Source organism: Canis lupus, chromosome X, assembly GCF_003254725.2.
Source record: "Canis lupus dingo isolate Sandy chromosome X, ASM325472v2, whole genome shotgun sequence".
In the NCBI taxonomy this organism is placed as follows: Eukaryota; Metazoa; Chordata; class Mammalia; order Carnivora; family Canidae; genus Canis; species Canis lupus.
In genome coordinates, this window is record NC_064281.1 from 34,093,307 (window position 1) to 34,119,760 (window position 26,454).

At 51.9% G+C, this 26,454-nt stretch overlaps 1 long non-coding RNA gene across 1 annotated transcript in view; it reads right to left on the reverse strand.

Moving 5' to 3' along the window:
- Positions 1-3,082: 3,082 nt before the first annotated feature.
- The window catches only part of LOC125754662 (uncharacterized), a 31,007-nt gene continuing 7,635 nt past the window's right edge, over positions 3,083-26,454 (reverse strand). Inside the window, exon 4 of the long non-coding RNA XR_007409406.1 lies at positions 3,083-3,974. This is a non-coding gene — a long non-coding RNA (uncharacterized LOC125754662). The remainder of the gene's footprint in view (positions 3,975-26,454) is intronic.

Here is a 26,454-nt window from a genome sequence, read left to right on the forward strand (position 1 = left end):
GCCTGACCAGCCTGGCCGCTCCGCAGTCTGCATGGCTCCTGGGACGGCTCGTTTCAGGGCACACAGGTGGATGAGACTAGGGGGGTGGTAAAGCAGTGAGAGATCAAGAGCGAATCCCTCCGCACTCCAGCTGGGCATTGACCTTCTGCTGGGCCCTCTATGCACACTCCCTTCCAGTTCTGGGGCCAGTGCTGGGGCGTGGGTGACAGTGACTGGGAGCAGTGGCTTAGCAATCATGCCACCTAGGTCTGGATGCTGGATTTCCCGCCACCAAGTGGCATAAGTGCGTGCGTCCCAGCCTCCTCACCTGTCAGCGGGGTTCTGGTTGCCCCCATCGAGCTGTTCATGTACCACATGAGCCGATATCTGTGATGTGCTTAGACCAGGCCGAGGTCTACAGTCAGCGCCCAGAACCCAGGAGTCCTGCGCCCACCTGGGGTAGGCCCCCGGAGCCCCCAGCTCTCCAGGGCAGTGACTGGTAGTGTGTTGCCTGGCCTTCCTGCAGCACAATTTCCCCGTGGTCACGCAGATGGCAGCCAAAGAAAGGAGTGTGACTAAAACTTTCCATTTTTGACTGTGGGCTCAGTGATGACACACAGGCCCCAGACCAAGCGCTTCTGCCAACTGCAGCTGCTGCTTCTATGATTGCCACCTGGGAAACTTCCCGTGCTCACTGCCTGCAAGGCCGGTAGGGTTTTCTCCTCAGGGGACAGACCCCGGGGTCGTGGTCGTGTCTCCTCCTCTCCGGGCTGTGTTACTCCCCCACTGTCTTCACAAGCTCAGCGGTGTAGGGTGCCCAAGGGGATGATGGGATGCAAGCCGTTCCCAGATTAGATAGGTTAAGGGTTAAAGGTTCACAGATCTGCCTTATCCAGCCCAGAGTCACACAATCCAGACCTCCATAATCATTTCCAGTTTCCTAATTAGTTCACCCTTATTTCCAACCACAGTTCAGGTTGCCAGATAAGATGCAGGACACCCAGTTAAATTTGATTTAAAGATAAGCAACGAATTTTATTTAGTATAAATATACTCCCAATAGTGCATAAGACATATTTATACCAAAAAAATGTATCCATTATTTATCCAAAATCCAAATGTGACCGGGCATCTTGTATTTATTTTCAAAATCTGACAACCCCCAACAGGGTCACAGAGAGCTCTCTCAGTATCATCAATAAACCTGGTCCCCTCCCTTGTCAGTTTGGGTGTGTCTTAGTCCATTCGTGTTGCTGTAACAGGATACCAGGGATTGGGTGACTTTTAAACTATAGATATCTATTTCTCACAGTTCACAGAGAAGTCCAAGATCGAGGCGCTGGCAGATTCAGTGTCTGGCGAGAGCCAGCTTCTTGGTTCCTAGACAGTTGAATGCTCATATGCAGGAAGAGGCAAGAGAGCTCTCTGGGATCTCTTTTATGAAAGCACTAATCCCATTCAGGAGGCTCCAGCCTCCTGACCTAATTAGTTCCCAAAGACCCCACTTCCTAATACCATCACACCAAGGGTCGGGTTTTTAGCATATGAATTTGGTGGGGGTGGGGAACGCAAACATCCAATCCATAACAGGTGCTCCCAGAAGGCAATCCCGAGGAAAAACTCAGATGCAGGTGGTGTGATCAAGAGAAGATCCGGGAAGCACAGCAAGGGAGCAGGGAAGGGAGAGAAACCCATAAAAGCTAGTTCTGTTAATGACAAAATTACCCCCTCAGGCAACTGGGACTCAACCTCCTCCCCCACCCCCAAGAACCTCCCAGAAACCATGCAAAATATGCCTTAGAATCCTCCCACCAGAGGACAGGGCGGCTGGCCATTCATCCACTGTCTGGGCTTGGGTTGCCACAATGAAATACTATACACTGAGAGGCTTCGACAGCAGACATTTATTTCTTAGGGTTCTAGAGGGTGGAAAGTCTAAGAACAAGACACCAGCATATTTGGTTGTCAGTGAGGGCCCTCCTCCTGGCCTCAGACGGCCTTCGTGGTGTGTCCTCACATGGGAGAGACCTCCGATCTCTTCTCTCCTTATAAGGACACTAATTCCATCATGGTAGCCCCAACCTCATGACCTCATTTAAACCTAATTACCTGTCAAAGATCCCACCACCAAATACCATCACATTGGAAGTTAAGGCTTCAACATATCAATTTGGGGAAGGACACAAATATTTAGTTCATAATATCTACCAACTCCCAACCTTTGTGGCTAAGGGTTGCCCTGAGGATATCAATTTCCCCATACTTCCTGGTTGCACCAATGCTCAAGTGAGCATGCTCAGGGCAGAGAAGGGGGGAGAGGCAGGTGCTGGAGGGGAAAAGCTGTCAGTGAACTAGAAACTGTCTACCACAGCTGTGGGTGAACAGCCATACACCTGAGCCGAGACAATCAGCTATGGGACATTCGAGCACTTGCTTCATTTTCCTTTGTCCAAGGCTGACCCCTCAGTTGTAGGAGGATGGAGGAACTTGCTGACTTGGCCTCCAAGGGCTGTTGTCAAGGTTAGATGAGATCACTTGTATGAGAGGCTATTATGAACTGAATATCTGTGTACTCATCCCCCACCCAAAAAAATTTGATATGTCGAATGCTAATACCCAATGGGATGGTCTTAGGAAGGGTCTTTGGGAGATGATGAGGTTGTGAATGAGATCTGTGCCTTATGAAAGAGATCTCGGAGAGCTCCCTTGCACCTTCGTTGTGTGAGGACACAGAACATGGCCGTCTGGGAGGAAGCAGGCACCCACCAGACACCGAATCCGGTAGTAGATTGATCTTGGACTTGCATCCTCCAGAACAGCGAAAAATAAATTTCTGTTGATTATAAGCCAACCAGTCTATGGTATTTCTGTAGAATTATAGCAGCCCAAATGAACTAAAACAGGGGGTATTAAAAACTGTAAGATGCTACAGAAACTGAGGTGTAGTAAACATTATTTGGTTAAGAAAGAAAGAGAGTGAGCAAAAGAGAATGCAGGGGAGGAGGAGGAAGAGGAGGGGAAAAGGGAGGGAGAAAAGAAGGAAGAGAGAGAAAAATACACTGGTTGCTAACAGCATAGAATAAGGCCCAAGGAGATAAGTTCGTTTTGTGCATTTGACAAGTTTTTATTAAGCATCTTAGTTTGTTCCGGGCCCTATTCTAAGTGTCAAGAGTTCAGTGGGAACCAAATAATCCAAATTTTTCCCTTCATAGAGCCTACATTCTAGCAGGGGAGTAAAAATATATGGCAAGTTGGTAAAGTGCTGTGAAGAAAAATAAAACAGGAAGGGGGCTAATGAGCGTAGGGAACAATGGGGTTGCAGTAATAGAGTGGTCTGGGAAGGCGTCACTGAGAAGGTGACTTTTGGGTCAAGCCCTGAAGAGGAGGAGGGAGAGCGCTCCAAACAAACAAAGAGCCAGGCGAGGGCCCGAAGACAGTGTCTGGCCCACTGGGAGGCAGGCAAGGAAGTCACGAGGCCTTGGAGGCCACTTGGAGGCTTTGGCTCTACTTGGGGTGAGATTGGGGGCTGTTGGAAAGTAGCGAACAGTAAGTGATGTGTCTGACACTTTCTAAAGGAACATTTCAGGAGCCGTATTAAGAACAGGCTCTAAGGGCAGTCACTTGGAAGGCCACTGCTATAATCCAGGTGCGAGTAGGTAGTGGCCGGGGCAGAGCAGCAGCCACGGAAAGGGTGGGGGCTGGCGGCCAGATTCTGGGTCTATGTTTTAGGATACTGTGGACGACAGGACTGACAGCAAGAGTGGCTGAGAGAACAGTTAGTGATGAGCTGAGGTTTGGGACCTGAGCAGCTGGGGGACTGGAGCTGCCAAGTGGAGATACAGAAGGCTGGGCGGAGGGGCTTGATCCCCGGCCGATGCGGAGAGTGGCTCCTTGCGACATGCCTTTCGGGGTCCCAGTGGAGATGTCTACCATGCAGACAGGAATGAGGCAGTCCCCGGGTAGAGATTCAGTGCCACGAGACTGGATGAGGTCACCTGGGGAAGAGGTGTAGACAGAGAAGAGTGCTGAGTGAGTCCTGGGCACTGGGAAGGTGAGGGATTGGGGTGGGGGCCAGATGGAACTACTACAGGAGCCTGAAGAACAGCGGCCAGAGGGCTGAGCTAAACCAGGAGACGAGGGCACCCTGGGAGTTGAGTGAAGAATGGGATGACCTTAGGTTGAAGGCGTGGTGGGCTATCAGGGTAGCACAAACACAGATGCTCCCCCCAACAACAATAGAAATCCTTCCAGGGAGAGCAAACCCCTGGGGGTCTTTCTGCCTGGCTCAGCACTTTCCTGACCTCCCCTTGAAGACAAAGCTGCACTGGGGCTCCCAGCTGCCTGCTCCATGTTTCTTTCAACATCTTGGCTACTTGATCACCTTCCTGCTTCCAGGCCCGACTTCCATCCTGACCCTCTGATATCATCCCTCCTGGCATCTGGCCCAGTCCTCAGCCAAGCACCCATGAGCCCATGTGCATGTGTCCATCCCAGCTCCACTCTGGTTGTCACCTCAGTCCGAACCCCCTACACCTCCACCTCCATCCCCATATCAACACCTGCCAAGGTTGGCGCCAGCCTCATGCCACCTGGTGGCACCTTCACAGCGCCCCCTCCAGGCGTAAGAACAGTTTATGACTTGTGCTCTGGCCAACACGTTCTGTCCATCTATGGCAAGCCTCATCCTTCTGGAAGCTCTCCAATAAGCACAATTTCTTTCCTCCCACTTGGTCAACCCCAAAGTTACCCAGCATTAAAAATACATGTAAGTAGAGCCAACTTGGTTGTGAAGAAGCACAGATGCACCCAGGCATGCACACATGCACAGGTGCACACACACACACACACACACACACCACCACCACCACCACCACCATCACCACTACTGTCCTTTGCAACCAAATTCATTGCCGAACCACTCGGCTGTCAACAGCTATTGGAATCATGACTGAAGAGGCCAAAATTGCGTGTGCACATCTCTTCTCTTCTTGCCACTCCGAGGCAGCAAGAGCCCTTAAAAACCGATTAGAACATCCTCCCCTCCTACAGAGTAAATAAATGCTGGTCTCTGAGGAAGGAGTGGGGAAGGGAGGCTGGGAGGCATTGGGTGGGTTTTTCCCTTGTTACAGCAACCTCTTCACTCATCAGAGGCTGGCTCAGAGGTTTTAGAGGGAGGCAGTGCCGTAACTCACGAGATTAAAACATGCCCGCTTCTCCTCAGACATGTATTCTATATGAAAATGTGGTTTATGGGCATCAGGTCCACAAATCTAAAGCCCAAGCAATTCTACCTATGACCATCAGTCACGGAAGTTACACTCACGGAGAATGAAAATTTACACGACCACTGTTAGCCCATAACCAGCGACAGCACGTCCCCCCCTCCCTGGGAGCCAGGTCTCCCTGACAACAACTATCTGCCCCGTTTTTACTGGCTGGTACCCAGACTAGTGGCAATGACTCTCAAATGTGAGTATTTATCATGAGACGCTCTCAAGGCCCATCTCTTCTACTTTGTAGAGAGGGGGCTAGATTAGGAATCAGAAGAAAGAGGTCGATTTCCATCTCTGCCACTTATACCACCCACGTGAAGCTCGGCCACTCACCGTCTCTATCCCAAGATCATCCTCCGCCTACCTCTGCCCTGACAACCTCATTTGCGACAGTTGTTACAAGAATTATCTTAATTCAGCATGGCACGGTGGCAAAGCCCTTAGGCTCTGGAGTCGGGCTCGCCTTTCAAATTCTGACTCTGTCACTCACTCTGCAACCTTGGATGAGTTACTCTGCCTTTCTGTGTCTCCAGTTCCTCCTGTGTAAAAGGAGGATGGTGACAATACTTGCCCAGTAGCTAAATAAGTTACATCAAAGATTCGTTCAACAAACATTTGCCAAGCACTGTATCCGTTTCCTGGGGCTACCATAACAAAGTACGGTGAATCCAGGGACTGCAGACAACAGAAATGCGCCCTCTCACGGTTCTGGAGGCCAGAAGTCCAAGATCAAGGTGTTGGCAGGGCTGGCTCCTTCTGAGGGCCTCAAGGGGAGCACCTGTTCCAGGCCTCTCTCCTCTGGCTTCCGGTGGTTTGCTGGCAGTCTTCGGTGTCCCTCGGCTGGTAGAAGCATCACCCCCATGTCTGCCTTCACGGTCACGTGGCCTTTTCCCTGCCTGTGTGTCTCTGTGTCTCAATTTCCCCTTTTTATTAGGACATCAGTCATATTGGATTCACGCCCACTGTCATGACCTCATCTTAACTCAGTGACCTCTGTAAAGAACCTACCTCCAAATAAACTCACACCGCGGGGTACCAGGATTTAGAACTGCAGCCCGTCTTTTCTGGGGGACATAACTCAGCCCATAACAAGCACCTCCTAAGGATCAAGTGCTTTGCAAGGCTTCGAGAACACCAAACTTAACGAAACGCTGGTCATGCTTTAGGGAGTTCGCATTTGAATGTGGGGAACAGACTTCCATGCATTAACTCAGTAAGTATTGCAGCAGGGAAACATACAAAATACGAAGACAAAAGGAACAGGGGCAATGGCACCAGAAGAGGGATTTCAAAAGGCTTCACATGTGTGCTAGGCCTTGAAGGATTAGCTGGGTTGACGTGCCCCAAAGGGGTAACACCCGATCAGAGCCACAGGAGCCTGGAAGCACATGGTGCTTTCTGGGGACGCAAGTCCTTGATGTGGCTGTAGCGTCAGATGGAACTCAGAGAAAGATGAATCCGGAAACATTGTTAGGACCAGATTTCAAAGGGCCTTGATTTCCAGATTTAGGAGTTTTCGTTTTATCCTCTGTGTTCTTGTCTTAGGTCAAGGTCCCCAGAAGCAGACTCAGAGACAAGTGAAAATGATTTATTAGGAGCTGTTACCAGGAAGAGCAAGAAGGGGAGTAGGTCAAAAGACAAGTCAAGGGTCCGTACCAAGTGCAGTCCCTCCAAGGGCAGCATTAGCCTGATCCTGCAGTCACTGGTCCCAGGCTGTCCCTCAAGGCACACTGGTCTGTCCACGCGTGGCACAGGTGAAGTGGCTCTGACCGCCCGGGGGCAGTCTCCCAGCAAAGAGGCACTGGCTGTCAGGAGTAAAGGCCCACTGGAAGCCGATGTCCACACAAATGAGACATGAGAGGGTGAGGCACTGCTAGTGTCCGCTATACTTCCAGAGAGTCATGTCACTGTTTCCATCAGGGAGTTAAGTGACCTGATCTCTGTGTCAGAAACCTAACTGATAATGGTGTAAACCGGTGGAATGGCAGGGAAGCAGGCTGGTGGCAAGGAAAGGACCTAGAAAACCATGCCAGTGGGCCAGGCAAGGAGCTACTGGGGACCTGAACAAGGACTGGGCAGGGGATGGGAGAGAGACTGGACTACAGAGGAGGGTTGGAGAACAACCAGCTTTGAGAGGGATAAGGGACATAAAGCAGGTCTACCGATGAAGGTGGAAGGATGGCTCTGGACACGGCGAATATCTACAGGATACCCAGCTCGAGATGCCCAGTAAGCTGGAAGCGCTATGGACCTGGACACCGGGAGAGAAGCTACAGCCGGAGCTATACATTCAGAAGGCATAGGTGCCTGGATGAAAGATGACGGGAGGAGCCGGACAGAAAGAGCAGAGTCTAGAGAAAGATCCAGAAGAGGACTCCAGAGTGAGGACCTCTGAGACATGCACGAGCAAGGCCAAGGGGAAGAAAGAACCCTAAGTTAGATTCAGAACTGGAAGGGCGGTGTAACAGGAGGTAAAGAGGGAAGAAGTGGTCAGTGACATTTAACGATGCTTAGATGTCAAAGGAGGATAAGGAATGAGCAGGAGTCATTAGATGTGACTGTCTGACACCCATGGGAGAGGGAAAGATCTCATCGTGCTGGGGCCGAAGAGGAAACAGAAGAGATGGGGGTAACGTATAGAGCAGTGCTCCCGAAAGCCTGATCCACAGACTGGCAGCGTCAGCAGCATCCGGGAGCTCGTGACAAACACGGATTCTCGGGCCTCACTCCAGACCGACTGAATCAGAAATCCTGAGGGTGGAGTCCAGGAAACTGTCTTTGACAAGTCCCCCCACCACCCCACCAGGTGGTTCCGGTGCTAGCGAAGGTTTGAAACCCTTGATGTACACGACTTTCGAGATGTTTGACCGTGAGCTGAAAGCAAGGTGGCAGCTACCCACGGAGGAGCTGGCGCCCAGGTAGGATCCAAAGTCACAGAAGGAGGTCTCGAGAGAACACAGGGACAGCCCACTGGTTTTCTAGCTAACGAATGCCATCCGGATGGCAGTTCTCACCTGGGTCCCTCACCGCATCTTAACAAGCAGACCGGTGGCCGCCTGTGGCCTTGGGTGCCCGGCGCTCATCCGACCGTCAGCCCACTCAGGAGGAACGATTAAACCTCTATGTTTCTAGAGGCAGATAAGTAGAGATGCTAAAGGAGCCCAATTACTGTCACTAGCCCCGTGTTTCCGCAGACCAGCTGGGCTCAGCCAGGAGAGTATTGGTGGCAGGCCCACGGTGGCTGACCCTGGTGCGTCCTCTCGGAAGCTGGCTTGCTCGACGTGGGTCTAGCCGTTGATGCTGGCAGTGAGCGGGGATCTCGGTGGAGGCCGGTGTCAGCAGCACATCTCCCTTGCGGCCACGCCAGGTCACCTGGGCCATCTCGTGGCACAGTGGCTGGGCTCCAAGGATCATATCCCTAGAGAGAACCAGACTGAAGCTGTGCCGCCTCTTCTGACCCAGCCGCAGAGGCCACGTAACCTCACTTCTGCTGTGCACGATTCATAGAGGCAACCGGAAGGCCCGCTCAAGTTCACGAGGAGGGGACGCAGACTCCACCTTTGCGTGGGAGGCAAGGCAAGCTTCCAGAAAAGCACGTAGGAAGGGCGGAAAGTATTGTTTTAGCCATTTGTGCAAAATAGTCTGCCACGGGGCAATAAATCCTCGATGGTCAACCCCATTATGACCTTGCTCACTCTGGCAGGTAAGCTCCAGTCCATGTCTAATTACCCATGACCAGGCTGATTCGTCATTGCGGTGACCTTCCTCCAGAGGAGGGCCATGGACCGTTGGAAGGCAGATCCTCACAAGGCCTCCATGGCCAGAAATCCTGCCCCCCACGGCCGGCCTGGAGGCTCTGGCAAAGCCCCCTCTCCCCCACCGGGAGTCCCTTCCTCCTTTAGGAGTTAACCCCGGGAAGGGTGTGGCCGCTGGAGGGACAAAAGGAATTGCTCAGCAGCCAGAATTACATCACCCCCTCTCTTTGTTCATTTTTCATTACTGTGGTTCCTTTTCCTGTGTTTAATTCCCCTCCTTCCCCACTCTCCCCTAGGACCTCCCCCTGAGAGATGGGGTTGGGGGCTTTGATTGATTGGTGCTGAAAGCAAGGGAGGTTGCAAGTAGAGAGATCACCTTACCCCAGATAGTTACCATGGCAACAGGGACAGGTTGGTGGGAGGGGCGGGCAGATAAGGGCCCCACTTTGGGGTTCGGTGCTCTGTGGAGGCTAAGGCTAGAGTGTTTACGGAAAAACAGCCTGTTCAGCTGGGTCGGGCAGTGGAAAACAGTATTCGGAGACAGCTTTGAGGCTAACCTCTGCTGACCCCTCCCCCTCCCCTCTCCCCTCATTCCTGACCCAACAACCCCAGCGGGGGCATTTGTGAGCCTGCCACCCCTGTCCTGACTTGTAGCCATGATTTCCTCCAAGAAAAGCTCTCTCCTCCTCCTGCGCTCTGCTCTCACTTCGTCACAGCAAGCCCAAGTTCCAACCCACTGAGTCTTGGGTGAGGGAGACATCCCAGCTTACTGCTGCACCTTGGGTGGGGGGGTATCTCCTGGCCCACCCTCCCGCCTCCTACAACGAACGGCCTTCACCTTGGCATCGTTCCTCAGGGAGCCGGAGGTCACTGGGAAAGAAGCTGGGGGAATCATCGAAGGCCAGTCATTAGCCCCGAATACACAGGAAGCCCCTAGTGCTGGCCACCCAGGCACTGAGCACCCTGCTCTTCTCTCAGGGCGCTAATGGCCCCACGTTCAAGGCCTGTACCACACATCAGTGCTCTCTCCTTGGTTCCTTTAGCCCCCGTTGGTTTTCTCCAGTGTCCCTTCAGGAGCAACAGAAGCCTCTCAGACTGGCACATCCTACAGTAAATGCCCTTCCAGTTCCCTGCAGGAGCGTGCAGAGTATGGAAAAGCAAAACGGCACTGCTCCAGCCTGGGCTGGCAACCCAGGGGGCGCCTTGGGCCTCAGTAGGCAGGCCCAGTGACTCAGGCCGGGACTGGGACACACAAGGGCAGTGTCCAGGGAACATTTCCCTCAGGATCTTAAATGTCTCTTCCCTGCCTGGCACATGGAACAGCTTAAAAAAACACATGTTGTTCCTCGACAAGTTGAACACAGATCTACTGTGTGAGCCAGCAGTTCCACTCCCAGGCAGATACCCCCAAATTGCTGACAGCAGGGACTCGAGCAGAGGCATGTACAGGAATGTTCAGAACAGCATTATTCATAATGGCCAAAAGGTGGCAACGGCCCAAGTGTCCATCAATGGATGAACGGATGAACCAAGTATGCTCCATCCATGCAATGGAATATTATTTAGCCATGAAAAGGAATGAAATTCTGACACAGGCTACCACACGAATGAATCTCGAGAGCATTGTTTAAGTGAAAGAAGCCAGACACAAAAGACCACATTGTCTCATTCCATTGATAGGAAATGTCCGGAAGAGACAAACCTATAGAGATAGAAAGTAGATTAGTGGTAGGCCAGGGCTGGGGGTGGAGGTAGTGGGGAAATAGGCAGTGATGGCTAATGGGGCCTGGGTTTCCATTCAGGGGCATGGAAAACTTCTGGAACTAGACGGTGGTGATGGTTACAGAACACTGTGAATGTACTTATTGTCACTGAATTGTAGACTTTAAATGCTAAGGTTTTGGACATTTGTATTTAAACCACAATTTAAAAAATTCATGTTGTGGGGCACCTGGATGGCTCAGTGGTTGAGGGTCTGCCTTCGGCTCAGGGCGTGATCCCGGAGTCCTGGGATGGAGTTCTGCATCAGGCTCCCCACAGGGACCCTGCCTCTCCCTCTGCCTGTGTCTCTGCCTCTCTCTTTGTGTCTCTCGTGAATGAATAAATAAAATCTTTTAAAAATTGCACATTGCAATGATGCTGTGCCTCTCAGCAGCCAGGGCCCCAGGGACTTGGAGCTGTCTGCACTTAAGGCAAATAACCAAAAGCATACCTGTTCTCCCCCGCCCTCAATGACCTGAGGACTGAAAGCCCCTCCCCCGGGGCCCAGCGGGCAGCTCGCTGACTCTGTCTGCACTGGTGTCCTGCTTCCTCCTGTCTGTGGGTGCTGGGGCTGTCTGAGTTTCGGTCTCCTGCCCTGTGGGTGTGCCTCGAGATTAGATGGGATAACAAATAAGAACACTAATCACAGCCAACAGCTACAGAGCACTTACTATGCTGCAGGCACTGTTCCCAGCCAGAGCTTCTCGCGGGCACATGAACCCCCTCTGGGTCAGCGGGTCTGGGACTGGGCCTGAGAACCTGCATTTCTAATGAGCCCCTGGCGATGCACAAGGGGCTGGTCCGTAGACCTCACTTGGAGTGCTCCGGGTTCCAAATTCTGTACAGATGTTAGTGCATTTAATCCCCCATTTCACCCGAGTGAGGAACTCTTGGGTCCCCATTCGACAGACAGAGCCGGAGGAGAAAGGAGATTCGGTGACCCCCCAAGGTCACATAGTCGGGATCTTGCAATCAAGCCGGAATGGGAACCCAGGGCAGTGGGGCAATGGGCTGTAGCACACTGTTCCCCAGCAGCCATAATGCGGGGAAAGGATTCTGCACGAGGCCTCTATCGCGACCTTTCACAGAAGAGTAGCTATTGTTCCAAGTTACTTAGAAGCCACGTTGTCCTTGAGAAAACCAGTCATCTTTTTAGATCCATCAGGAGATTGTGCGATCTCTGTTGTCCCTCCAGCTCTCATCTCGTCTACAGGCAAAGCACAGCCCTTCCAGCCAGGGGTGCAGATGGAGTCTTCCCTCTCTTGTCTTTGCTTGTCAGTAAATTGTGCAGGACTCCCCGGGAGCAGGGACCCCCAGGGACAGGCTTCCGCTGGGCTCTGAGTCTTCATCTACACACTACAGGGAAGTGCAGACTGCCGCCTTCTCATTCGCCAGTAAGCCCTCCACCCTCCCAGGGATCAGAGATGATGACTTCCTCATATTCATCATCCCTGGTGCCCAATCCAGAGCCTGGCCCAAGTGCTCAACAGACACCAAGTACCTGTTAGCTAGCTGTGCCTGTCCAGTTGCACTTTCCCGCTCTGTAAAATGGAGGCGTTCATCCCTGCGGAGAATTCTAGACAACGGAAGAACAAAACTCTATCCCAGGAAATCAGACAATTGAAGCCTAATCGTTTTCCACTGCATTGAGGAGGATCTATAATTAAATACCTAGTGTGTGTTTAAAACTATGGTATAGCAAAAGAGAAAGAGAAAGAGAGAGAGAGAGAGAGAGAGAGAAGGAGGGAGGGAGAGAGAGGGACATTGGAAACAGAAACCTCTCTGTCCCCCATCTGGCACTTTTGTGATTTCTCACAGCAGATGGTTCTAAGGGAACGGGGAATCGAGAGGCGGACTGCATAGCACAATTGAGTGCTCCTCGGTGTTCTGACCAGGGTGTGGGAGGGAGCCCAGGACGGCTCTGTGAGAAAAGGGGAGGACAGGCTTGATCTGGGTCTTGATCAAAGTCCAAGAAAATATTTGGACTTACAGAATGGAGGAGATTTCCCCAACCAGAGAAATACCAGGAGCTGACAGCTGTCACCCCGTCCCCCCGTAGGCCCTGTTCAGTCTCCCGACTGCTCTGGTCTGGGAGGGCAGATGGGAGGGCCTCCCCGGGCTGGGCTCCCTGCAATGGGTTTGTGCCAGCGGGGGCTGTCCTGAAGCGAGCCCCTCCGGGCCAGGCAGAGCCGGAGCCCCTGCAGCCTTTCCAGCCCTTGCTAACCACTCCCCCTCCAGCCCAGGCCCTCCATAGGGACAGCTTCCAGAGGTCTCCCTGAATCCATATGTGGGTTTTGGCTCTTCCTGTTTTTGGCTCTGCTCGGCGGCAGGGGATTTGAGGGGCGGTTGTGTGATTTGTACAGCTGTCATTAGGGTAATTGCATGATATTTTCCCAAATTTCTCCTGCAGCTTCGGGCTGGGTTTCCAAACTTCCTGCCCTAACAGGGGCTCTGGTGAGAGAGGGCTGGCTCTGAGCCTTCCCAGCAGCTGCCGATGGCGCCCAGGGGCAGCCCTCCCCACAAGTCCCCATGGGACCAGGCACCAGGCCATTGCTAATTGTACCCAGTGTCACCTGCCCCCCCTCTCAAAATGGAAACAGATACAAATCGACCCATGTCTTTTCTGAAACAGCAAAGATGCCGTCTCCTGATGCCAGGATTTGGAAAGTTCCTTCACCGTCCTCCAAGGAGGGTGGCAGACCAGAACCCCGCATCCTGTTTCTCAGCAGCTTATTGACTCGGCCATGACTGAGGGTCCCGAGCTGGCTGGGGCCAGTGGCCTGATAGCGTGCGTTGACGGAAAGTAGGGGGTTGAGTGTGCCTGGCACAGGTGGAGAATCCGAGCGCTCGGAGCAAGGTGAATTAATGGGTGACGGAATGACCAAAAGCCAGCGACACGTTAGGATCTGACAGGTGAAGGATCACCTCCCTCCCCTATCCGCTTCGCACTCAGCCTGACAGGTTAATACTCTGGACTGACTCCTCCAGCCTTCCAGAAAACATCGTGAGATGCAGCCCCTTTTCTCTGCGTGTATGAGGGAGCTAGGGGTGCAAGGAAGCCAGTCCGAAGCCAGTCCACATTCTTCCAGAAAGGAAAAAAGCACTGGGGATAAGGCTCCCCAGACCCGGTTTCCCGGACCACCCAGGAAAGATTCTCTGCTGTGGGTCCTCTGAGGCCGGAACAGCCAGAGAGAGCCTGGGGCATCTCTGCTGGCTTCAGGCCCCGGGGCTCATGTTCCTTCTGACCTGCCGGCTGACGAGGGGGACACACCGCGGAGAGCCTCGTCACTTAGCATCGCGTCTGCTCCAACACGATGCCTCCGAGTAATGTGATTTATATTTCATGCACAATTGAAGCAGCTAATGGTGTAATTCTCCAAGGGGGAAACAAGTTGTTATAGTGTTAATTACATTGCAGGCATGTTCCTTCTCCTTTGGCCCCCAAGTGCTCCAAGGGAAGATACCAGGTAGCAACTGAATGGGTGTCTAAGACACTGCCTTTGATGGGCTCCACTCGTGTTAGGGCTGGGCAGTGGCCAGAGGGCCAAGAGCATCTTCTTCTTCCCTGCCCAGGGCAGGAGGAGGTCCTGGGGGTCAGACTTGGCTTCCACTGCCTGGTGGTCTGGGTTTCCTTGTCCAGCCTGACAGTGGAATCTTGTGGGGTTGGGGATTTTCTTTCTGTTCATGGGGACACTCACTGCTAGGAAGGGGAAAGTACTGATGATCCATTCAGGAGGGAGAGGAGGGAAGACACAACAAGACCAAACCAAATCCAGCTTCAAAGTTGAGGAAGACACCATAGAGTGTGGTAGTGGTAGTGGTAGCACTTGGCCTCCGAGGGCCACCCTCGGGGATCCGAATCCCAGCTCTGTCATTTGTAATCTGGGAAAATCCCAAGGGAGATGGCTTGACCTTCGTGTTCCTCAATGTTCCCAACTGTAGAATGGAGATGATGAATCACTGGCCTCATAGGGTTGCAGTGAGGATTCAATGAGTCGGTATGTATGTGGTGCGTGGGACCCCAGCACGCAGCCTGTGCTCAGTGGATGGAAGTTATTAGGGCATGAGGAAGTAAATGGAGTTAAACTGCTAGAAGGTTCTGTTAGTTTCTCTGAAGTGGTCAAAGTACATATTTTTTCTACATTCGTGGAAGCTAAATCTACTGAAAAAGAACAAATGTCTTGCTTTTCAAAAAAAAAGGGAGAAATGTAGATTTGAGGAATTATAGAACCATACAATTGGAAATGATTCCTAGAAAAAAAAATTTAAGTCGACTGTTAAAGAGGTGGTTTTTTAATTCCTGGCAAAAGAAAGAAGGAGGCAGGGGCAGACGAAGGGAGGGAGGGAGGGAGGACCATTGAGACCCAGCATGGATTCATTATATACAAGTAAAGCCAAACTTACTCTATATCTTTTTATAGATAAATCAGAGTAAGTCACCCAGTAGATCAGGGAAAAGTAATACACACAATGATTCTTAATTTATGCAAAGCATTTTACAAAATCTCACAGCTTATCCTTATGGAAAATGTGGACAAAAGTGGGTTGGTTCGTAGTATAGTTTGCTGAACCGTAGCTGATTGAATAACCATATGCCCGTGTGGATTTGAATCCCACTTTTGGTACCCATTCCGGTATCATTCAGGGTAGGCCTCACTGCAACAAACACCCCAAGTCTCACTGGCTCAAGCAACAAAATTGCTTGTTCACATCAGAGCACAGTGTAATCAGCAGGAGGGGCTTTGCCCCCCACCCCTACCCCCACGCCAGAGTCATCTGAACACGTGGATCCTTCTGTCTTATGATGCTGCCATCTTTAATTTCTGGCCTCCAAGGCTTCCGGGGAAGGGGAAGACAGAAGAATCTTGTGTGGGAGAATTTTGCAAGCCAGGACTAGAAATGGGATGTCTCATCTCCACCCACATTCCACTGGCCAGAATTCAGTCACATGGGACCATCTGACAGCAAGGGGCTGGGAGATGGGATTTAGTCCTATAGCCCGGAAAAAGAGGATAAGGTGGATGCCTGCCGGTGAGGGCTAGCAGCGTCTTCCACAGGTATGGATATGCATTGAGGCCAGTCTTCAGGAAAGCCTCTGGTGATGAGCCAAACTCCATCTCATGCTCGGCCCTAAGCGACATTACTTTTTCCAGTGACGTGGGTGAAGACCTAGAAGGAACCTTATTACCCTTTGGCACGTAACTCTCTCAGGTGACCTTATGCAAAGGCAGCTCGCTGAGGGTGTCCAGGAAGAGAGAACCATGTGGCCAGATCTCACGCTGACTGGATTATTGCTTGAATAAAAGCATTCGACACATCTGTGGGGGCTGGTTATCACATAGACCATCTTGTCTCCCACAGGCAGCAGGGGTTCACGGATCTCCACTCGATGCCGTCTTATTCGTGACTCAACCACTCTCCCGGACTCGAATGTCCTTCCCCTTCCTCTCCCCCCACCAGGCGAACAGTTCTCTAGCCCGCTCTAATACTCTAGCACATCTAATTTGTTCAGGGAAGGCTTGTGATCCCTGCTTACTCAGAGGGTGAGCTTTTCACGCCAGATCCCCTTAGAGGCATTTGGGCAGTATGGGACTTGGCTGACTCTGGACAGGAAATCAGGCTTGTTTAGCAAGTTTCCAGGTAAAACAGAACTGGAAATAAAAGCTATTATGATGGATGAAAAACTAAGCCTCGAAAAGATTTCACTGGACGGGAGTGAGGAGCTGAAGTCGAGAAAATTAAACTATATCTGTCAGGGACCCAGCGGGAACAAAGCACATACTCAGAAGGTTTAATTGAAGACAGCGTAACCAAGGGGCTCCTTACAGACGTGGAGGAAGGGCTAAGGGAGCTCATACTGAATGGTGACGCCCCCAGGGGCCAGCAAGAGCAAGATGCTGGGACCACTCCTGGGCCTGGGCTGTAGACTGCATATTGGTGTCCCCCCAAAATGCATGATATTAGGAAGCGGGGCTCCCAGGAAGTGATCCATCAGGCCAGGAGAGTGGAACCCTCATGAACGGGGTTAGTGCCCTGATAAAAAGACACAAGGGAGCTTGCTCTCTCATGCTGTGCTCTCTACCGTGTGAGGATACGAGAAGACAGCCATCTGCAGACCAGGAAGCCGGCCTCACCAGACACGAGATCTGCCAACGCCCTGATCCTGGCCTTCCCAGCCTCCACCACCGTGAGAAATAAATGCCCGCTGCTTAACCAGCCCAGATCGACTAAGACAGCCTCAAAGGGCAAGGAGAATGAGTGGTTTGCCACAGTTCAGCATGGCAACCATGGCAGAAGGGCCACAGGACACAACAGCTGTGTCCATAGGTAGAAGAATGCGGCCACTGCCAATAATGTGACCTGGAAGAGAGACTTGGGGGTGCGATAAATACCTAAGCTCACCCCCTTCCCCACTCTAAGCTCCCACGGGTGCCTCCAATTGGCCATAACTAACAGGGAGCCAGAGGACCAGGGAGCCCAGTGACGACATTGATAGAGGTCAGCCTCCTGCAAAAACAGAACAGAGCAAAGATCAAAGAATGGATATGGCGGGGGAGGAGAATAACTAGCACAAAGAGGAACAGAAATACATGTACAGTGTTGCATTCAGTTTAGAAAGTCAGTTGGATAAAAATGAGATGGGACATATTGCAATGTGAAATGAGACCCGTTTCACGTAGAAAAGTTTCAGAAGCGTGACTAGCTCTCTGTTCTGTGAGAAACAACTGTGGATGCATTAAGAGGAGCAGGGGGTCTCATTCAGGGGAAGTTATGGGAGGGGAAATGTGCCCACTGCTCTCTGCTTGGATCAGACCATTTGGGGTTCTGAGCTAGGATGAGTCTTACACTTTAGGGGGAACATTTACAAACCTGTTTTCAGAGAGGCACCCAACATGCTGAGGGGTCTGAAAATCAAGTCTAATGGGGAAAGGCTGAAGAGGATGGGGAGCAACACTTTGGCTGAAGAGAAGATGCCTTAAGGAAAAGACTATAACTTTCTTCAAGTATTGGAAGGGCAGAAGGAGGACTCCATTTCGAGACAGGCCCTCCAACCGTCAATGCCCCGAGATCATATGCACCACTTCTATGAGCTCCCACAGTTTACTGATTTTTCACAGACTTTTCCCACCCAAATTGTCCATTCACTAGTCTGCCTTTCCTACTGAGGACAGATACCTTTTCATCATTACACCCCAGTACCTACTGCTTGGCTCCTGAGTGGTGCTCTGAGTCTTTGTTCAACGAATGAAAGTGCTCCAATGGGAGCCGGACGATACCCTGCAGGAATGTGGAGAAGGGAATACATGTGGGGAGGATCCCTTCCAGCATGAAAGCCCACGACTTAGACATGTCTGGACAGTTATGGGCTTTCTCGAAACCTCAGCTCTCTCGCTGCCTCTCAGGGTGCTTTGGAGCCTCCAGGGGCTAGCATATTTGTGAAGAGCTCAGGACTTGACAGGTGCTCTGAAAATGGCTGTTGCTGTTATCATTCTTTGAACAACTCAGGCTGGTGTCATTGTCTTAGGACAGATTCCTCAGAAGCAGAGCCTGAGACAAGGGTTCATGTCAGGTGCCTTCTTAGTGAATGTTCTCAGTAAAACCCCGGAGGGAATTAAGGAAGTGAGACGTGGGACTAGAGAAAGAGCCAAACAAAGGTGTGATGTCAGGTGAAGTCCCCTGGAGGCTAACTTTGGGGACAGGAAGGGTCACACTTCATCCCCACCAGGAGCACGGGAGCTGGAGGACTTACCTCACCCTCACACACACCCATCAGTTCCTGGGCAAGGGGTGTCCTAGGGGGACAGATTCTCTGGAACTTTTGCTTTCCTTGCCCACAGGGGCCTAGAGAAGCTGCTGAGAGCAGGTTGGGCTCCTGTGGGGCAGTACTCCCTGAACTGATTTTTCTGAAGCCATTTCTTTCTTTTTCTCATCCTACATGTGCGAGGGGATGATACCTCTGGATCCAGTCCCATCCCTACCCCTCTGATTACATGTGACACACTCCTCTGGACCCTGGGGCAGGGCTGGTGGTCCTGGGAAAAAGCAAGAAATCATCAGGACACTGCCACCCCCACTAGCTGAGGTTCTTTAAGATGGTTTCTGAATTTAGGAGGCCACACAGCTTTTGCTCTGGAGCCCCCTACTTTGGTGAGAGGGGAAGAAAAAAACCAGCATTCCCAGAATTCAGGCAACCTGCACCCCAAGGAACATTGATCCAGACCCTTGAGCTGCCTCCAGCAATCTCAGGGCCCTGAAAGATGTGTGTTATGGACTAAACGTGTGTGCCCCCAGAACTGGTACTTTGAAACCCTGACCTCCAACATGATGGTATTTGGAGATGGGGCCTTGGGGAGGTCATTAGGTTTAGATGAGGTCATGAGGGTGGAGCCCCCATGATGGGATCAGTGTCCTTATAAGATGAGACACTGGTGTTCTCTCTCCCAGTCCTGTGAGGACACAGGAAGAAGGTGGCCATCTGCAGGATGAGATTAACCCTCATCAGATCCCGGTTCTACCAGCAACTTGGTGTTGGACTTCCAGCCTCCAGAACCGTGAGAAATAAATTTCTGTTGTATAAGCCACCCAGTGTGTGGCATTTTGTTACCAGTCCAAGCAAACTAAGACAATGTGTAAAGTGGGAAGAATGCCTCCTGCTTTCAGGGGGGCTCAGGATTTCTGAGGTGCCATGCACTGAGGTCACTTGATACCCCACAGGTATCTAAAATTTCACCTTCCACTTCCTTTCCCACGTGTGGTTGGAGCAGGAATCCCCAACAGCCACACAGACTTTATAATCTACCTTCCCTTGTACTTAACACCCAAAAAGCGCTTAGGACAGCACCTGACCCACAGTGAGGCCTGCCAATAGTGTGACCTGGGAGAGAGACTTGGGGGTGCTGCTGGAAGAGAGACTTGGTGGTGGTGGTGTGCTGCTGCCACCAGGGACGTGTGGGCCAGGAGTACTCAACCATCGGCGGACACCAGAACCCCCCGCAGGGCTGGTTCCAGCTTTCAGTGCTGGGCCCCACCCCCTAGAGCATCTGATGCAGCAAGTCCAGGGCCAGGCCCCCAGATTGGCTTTTCCAGCAAGGTCCCACGTGATGTTCATGCTGTTGTCCCCAGGAAGGACAGTCTGAGGCTCTGTGAAGCCAGGGTGACTGGAGCCCTGTGGGTGAGCCGGAGTGCCCGCCAGAGGTGGAACATGAGTCTGAAGATGTCCACGGGGGCCAGATCATGCAGTGCAACTGCCCCACATTTGGTGTTCAGTCCGAAAGTGATAGGAAGCCGTTGGAGGTTTATAAGTACGTCAGCGCTATGGCTATATTTGTATGGCTCTCGCTGCTTTGCAAAGAAGGGTATGAGTGGATACCAGGAAGCCAGTTACACAGCCCCAGGCTTACAAATGCCCTGATGAGTTTTTTTTTGTCCACTCCCTGGTTCTGTCACCAAGCAAGTTGACTAGGTCCCATATCCCTACCCTTTGCCCGCAGAGGCAAAAGCTTTTGTTGCCGTGGTTGGCTCTAGGGTGCAGGTTTTTCTCAGGGGCTAGGCTTACAGAGAAGGCATGGCCTCTCTCCTTAAAGGGTCTCATTTTGTGCTGTGCCATTTGGCATCTGTCCCAAAAAGTAGCAAATTGAAGCCCAGAGGCTGTGAAATGTAGGCTTTTGAAAACATGAAAACCACTGCAAAAATCAGTACAAGTTGACATTCAGAGTTGATTTCTAAAAATGGAGTGTTTGGGGAGGGATGAAAGTCAGTGATTCTAATGCTGGGGGATGGGGATCACTTCCACGTGTTCCAGACCACATGTTGGAGGATATTGGGCATAGCATAATGGTTATGAATGGGAAATCTGGAGTCAGTGTTCCTGGGTTCAGATCCAGGCTCTACCCCTTACTCACAGTGTTCCCTGGGGAAACAGCCCTGTCTCTGCCTCGGGTTTTCCTATCTGCAAAACCAGGGTCCTCTTGTACAACCAGGTGGAAGCTGCCTTCCAAGGACCTTGCCTGAGATCATGCCTTCACCTGCGTCCTCTCCTTCCTTTTCCTGTAACCACCCCCTTCACAGTCTCCTGGAGCACTTCCTTCATAAATTTCTTTTTCTTAAAGACTTTATTTATTTATTTGAGAGAGAGAGACAGAGAGAGACAGAGAGAGCACAAACTGGGAGGAGAGGGAGAAGCAGGCTCTCCACTGTGCAGAGAGCCCGACATGGGGCTTGATCACGGGACCCCCGGATCATGATCTGAGCTGAAGGCATACACTTAACTGTCTGAGCCACCCCGATGCCCCCCTTCATAAACTTCTTACATGTGAATCCTCATTTCATGGTTTGTTAAGGGGTGGGGGTGCTATGCGTGTAACCTCACCCAAAACAATTAACTTTTTAGAAAGGGGAACCAGGATGAGAATTACCAGGCCATCCAGTCTGGATCAAGGGGGGTCATGTGTGCATTACATGGGTAGACACCAGTGCTCTCAGGTTACATAACTACAGGAGGCAGGAGGAAAGAATCCAGTCCCCACAGCAGAGAAATGGGCTGCGCAGCTCCGGGAGGCGTTGCCTCTGGGCAGGCTCATACAGGTGCCTGTCTCTGACCTGCTTAGAGAACTGACTCCTCACTGCCTGGCTGGGGGCGGGGTGGTGTGGCTGGGGGGTGCAGGGTGGGAGGCAGGAGGGTCTGAGTGAGCTGCCTAGAAAAAGAGAACACAGCGCTGGGTCGGCTGGTTCCACAGTCTGCTCAGGACCCCCTCTCAGGCTGTGCGCTGCCACAGGGTCCGAGACAGACCGAGAAAAAGCGAGAGAGATGGAGAAATGGAAGGAAAGAAAAACAGGCAAGGAGACTGGCAGAGAGGCAGAGAGACAGAGAGGAATGGTGGGAGGGACGAGGAGAGCCAGACAGGGATGGGGGAATAAGACAGGGAAAAAAAGACAGCAAGAGAAAGACAGAAGGGATTAGAAACAGGGAGACAGGGGATCCCTGGGTGGCTCAGTGGTTTAGCGCCGCCTTCAGTCCAGGGCATGATCCTTGGGTCTTGGGATTGAGTCCCACAGCGGGCTCCCTGCATGGAGCCTGCTTCTCCCTCTGCCTGTGTCTCTGCCTCTCTCTCTCTCTCTCTCTCTCTCTCTCTGTCTCTCATGAATAAATAAATAAAATCTTAAAAAAAAAGAAACAGGGAGAGAGAGAGAGAGAGAGAGAGAAGTAGGAGATACAGAGAGAGAGACCAGAAGTAGGAATCACAGAGGGAGAGAGACGGAGTGAGATAGAGATGGAGAGACACACAGAGGCCAAGCACTGTGAGCACACACAGATGGAAGCAGAGTAACCCAGAGACAAAAGGAAGAACAGAAAGAACTAGAAAAGCAGACAGAAGAGGGGAGCCAGCCACCAAGGAGATAACCAGAAGGCCACAGAAGGACACCCAGAAATGCTCTCAAGGGCTCAGGAGGGGTGTGAACAGCCCCAGGGCTGGGTGTGGTGACTGCTCCCAGCCTCCCCCCGCCCCCGACCCCTGGCCAAGGGACAAGAGGACTCCGTTGTGGCTCCCTTGGAATCAAAGGGGAGGGTCCCAACATCCACGAAAATCCGTCAGGGCCCGAAGGACAGACTCTACCAGGGGCTCAGAGGCCCCCACGGGCAGTGCCCCACGAGGCACAGAAGTGCAGGGAGTGCAACCTCCCGCTAGTAAAGGCCTCCTTAGCACTGGGGTGAGCGGCGGAGAGAGGCCAGTGGGCCGGCCAATTGTCAGGGAGCTTGTTTTCCCAGGAGCCGTGGCTGTTCAGATGTGCCATGAGCAATTGCCACTCTGCGCGCCTTCCCCTGGCAAATTATTCCGTTGGAGTTTCTTCCGGCATTCGGAGCTGCGCTGCTGTAAATGCCAGAAATCATGTACATGAAGCCCAGAGTGACGGCAGGCTTATGGATGGATTTACCTTCAGACAGAGGCCGCTGAGGCGCCCGGCGTGGGGGGCAGCACTTTATGGATGTCGCTCTCTGCTTGCCGAGGCCTTAAGCGGTCAACTTGGCCATGTAACCAATTTCTCATGTAGGCCTGGCTGTGGGCCACAAGGTCCCAGGCAGGGGTTTGGGATGTTGCCCCTCTATCCACATCCCCCCCCTCCCTGAGACCTTGGCCTCTCCTCATCAGGAGATGGCCTGCCCCAGGTGCTGGTAGCAGGGGGCCACACTGGAAGAGTGACACCAAGCCAATTCGGGCAAATGCCACATTCCAGGGCCTGCCATCCCTCCTCAGAGCTCTTTCCCCAGTGCCCCTTTGCAAGGGTGGCAGCCATTGTCAAGGCTGACTCCTCATTCACAGCCCAGCCCCCACTCTTTTGCCCCCTCCCTGTTCCAGAGCTGGGCCCGGGCTCTCCATAGGGCAGCGTGAGCTCAGCCACTGTTTGGCCTCTCTGATCTGTGAGGCTTGGGTCACGGGTTTTGCTGTCCTATCACTTGGCTCATCCAGCCTCTTGGGACCCCTCCCCTCACTGCCTTCCTCCAGCCTTGACCTCCCAGGGCTCCTGCTCTAGGCAAGTCTCCATTCAGTACCCAGTTAGCATTGCTGGGTAGTCCTTTTGGGCAGCCAGGTGGCGGAGGTGTAATTATTGGGGACACAGCCTGGGTCAAGAGACCCCTGTAGGGCTCTCACACTGCCCTGGAGCCCCTGCCATATCCCATCTGTGGCATATTATATTTTCTGAGAATGACTCTAATTGGAGACTTGGACATTCCTTCAGTGGAGAAGTGAGGTCTATGTTCCCTTACCTTAATAACCATGGTGGAGATGACCTTGTATGACTTCTGAGACTAGGTCATAAAAAACAATATGGGGACACCTGGGTGGCTCAGCAGTTGGGCGCCTGCCTTCGGCTCAGGTTGTGATCCTGGGATTCGGGATCAAGTCCCGCATCGGGCTCCCTGTGAGGATCCTGCTTCTCCCTCCGCCTGTGTCTCTGCCTCTCTCTCTCTCTGTATCTCTCATGAACAAATAAATAAATAAATCTTTAAAAAAAAAAAACAATACTTCTGTTGGGCTCAACAGGACACTTGGGCCCCAAGTGCCAAGCCACCTGTGTCTCGCTAGCCTGAGGCTGCCATACTGGAAGGAAGGCCCAACCAGCCCATGCTAAATGACTATGCGGAGAGGCCCCAGACTACAGGCAAAGAGAGAAATGCCTGCTTAGCCCCCTGTTATCGGGTGTTAGTTCCCTTCCAGCTGCGGCCACATCAGAGACCTTGGGCACAACCACCCGGCTGAGCCCTTCCTGAGGTCCTCACCCACAGAAACCCTCAGAGATCATAAAATAGCTAGGTTTATTGTAGCCCACTAAGTTTCTGTGTCCACAAAACCGGTTTTCCAAGGTCAATGAGTCTAAATACAATAAAAATAGAAGACATACAGTAATTACCAAGACAAGATTAAATGACCCAATCTTTCTTTGATCTTCGAAAGGCATTCAGAAAAAAAAAAAAAAAAAAAAAAAAAAAAAAAAAGAAAGGCATTCAGAGAGCTGTGGAGCATGGCATATGAAGTGTCCACTCTCTCTGCCCATTGGAGGGCTGTCTAGGTTGTGGTGGCTCCCAGATCCTACCTGGATTTATACACTGTCGATTTATATGCTTCACCCCTGGGAACTAATGAACAAGCAAATGACAAAAAGGCAAGAATCGCTCTGGAAAGTAATGCCAAAGGCCCACATATAATCCATTCAGCATTTCTAGATGTTCTCTCTGGTGCCAAGAACTATGTCTTCTACCAACTGCAGGGCTTTTGGTAACTAGTAATCTGGGACATGGGGTATCCTTTTTTTTTTTTTTTAACATGTGGAGTAGATTTCCCCAGGATCTGGTGCTCTGCGATACAGCCTTTCCAGAACTCCACTCCTACATGGGGCTTAGCTTTACATTTTCTTCTGCAAGGCAATTACAGACCCTGTAGTCGAGTGGGTATGATTAGGGCTGCCACTTTCGGCATAAATTACACGAAGCAAGTGACCTAGCTCCTCTGTACCTTGGTTTGCCCCTCTGTAAAGTAGGAAAAATAGTGACTTTCCCCATCAGGCACCATCAGGGTTAATGAGTTCATACATGTAAAGAACTCAGAACAGGACCTGCACAGAGTAAGTGCTTTATTATTATTATTATTATTATTATTATTATTATTATTATTTGCATCATTTGGGGATTGTAGGTTACTGGCACTAACAGATTCTGTTCAATTCATTCGCAGTGACATAACTACCAGCTGAGAAACTTAGCATTGCTTACACTATCCCCCTCTTCGATGTCAAGCTCTCCCCCTAACGTGTGCGTGCACACACATGCATGCGCGTATGTGCACCTACCCACACTCAGTAATCAGTGCTGGCTTGCCACAGGCCACACCATGGTAAAGTAGTAGAGCAGGAAGAAACAAGCCGCTTTATCTTCCTCTCCAGGCACAAGCACGTGCGCAGAAGACGGATGCAGAGCATCTGCCTCCATCAGCAGAGGAAACCAGGTCGCGCCTGGCTCGGCAGCCTCCGGAGAAGCAGGGCAGAGGCTGCCTCCAGGGGCTGGACCTCCGGAGTCCTGAGGTCGCCGCTACTTTTCTCCTAATGGGAAGCCCAGTCCCCTGGCTTCCAAAGCCCCCTCCCTCATCCGGCTGTTGTGTCTGCTGCACGCTTTCTGCACACACTGTCTAAAGGGATGACGTGCTGCCTGGGGGGCAGAGGGGCAGGGAATGGAGCGTGCCACAGTGATGAAAGACAGACGGGCCTTTCCCTCTAGAAGCAAGAAAGCCTCCGCTCGGATTCCTGTCTCGTGGCAGATCTGACCCCAAGGTGGCTCTGCTGGACCAAGGCTCTCCCCAGAGAGGTAATCCTGCAGAGCTGAGTAGCCCACAACCAGCAGAAAAGGCCCCAGCCTCTCACCCCGGAGGACTTCCATGGAGGGCCGCACCAGGCCCTGGCCATTTTTGCAAAAAGAGCTTAATGGCACAGAAGGGAAAAGTTTCAGAAATAAAGGAATCAATCTCATTTTGAGGGTACATTGAGCAAAAGGAAAACAAACACTTCAGGACCGAAGGATCTGGCTTCTACTTGTACAGTCAGTCAACAAATATTTATAGAGTGGCAACTACATGGGAGGTGCTGCAATTGGCTTGGGGCCCCTGTCCCGACAGAGTTCAAGGTCCTTCCCCTTCCAGTAGGCAACTTAGTGGAAAGCCTCACCTCACAGCCCTCCAACGCCGGGAAAGAAACCACACCAGGGCCCCCGCCCTTGAGCTCTGAAATCTAGCCAGCGCTGGGCCAAGGCTGAGCCACGCCTCCCACCTGCGGGCCCCAGCCACTGACCCAGTGACACTTGGCACTAAGGTGGCCGTGTTCCTGCAAGAAACGGGACTTCTCTGATTGCTGACTGATTTGAGGACATTCCGTCAGCCTTGTTGAACCTTCCAGAGACCTCAGGACAGTCCAGGCTTCTGTCCACCTCACTGCCCTCTCTCTCAGGTCAGAGGCCATCACTGGCTCTCAGCGGCTCTTGCCCAGTTCTTCCCTGTTTCTTGCCCAGAAATGTCCCCCAATAAAATCCTTGTACATTTTATCCTCTCTGGCACCTGCTTCTTAGAGGACCAGGACTACCCCAGAAGCATTGCCATGTCCTCCTCCCCTTCCTCCACCCTCTGCTCAGCCCTCCCAGATGG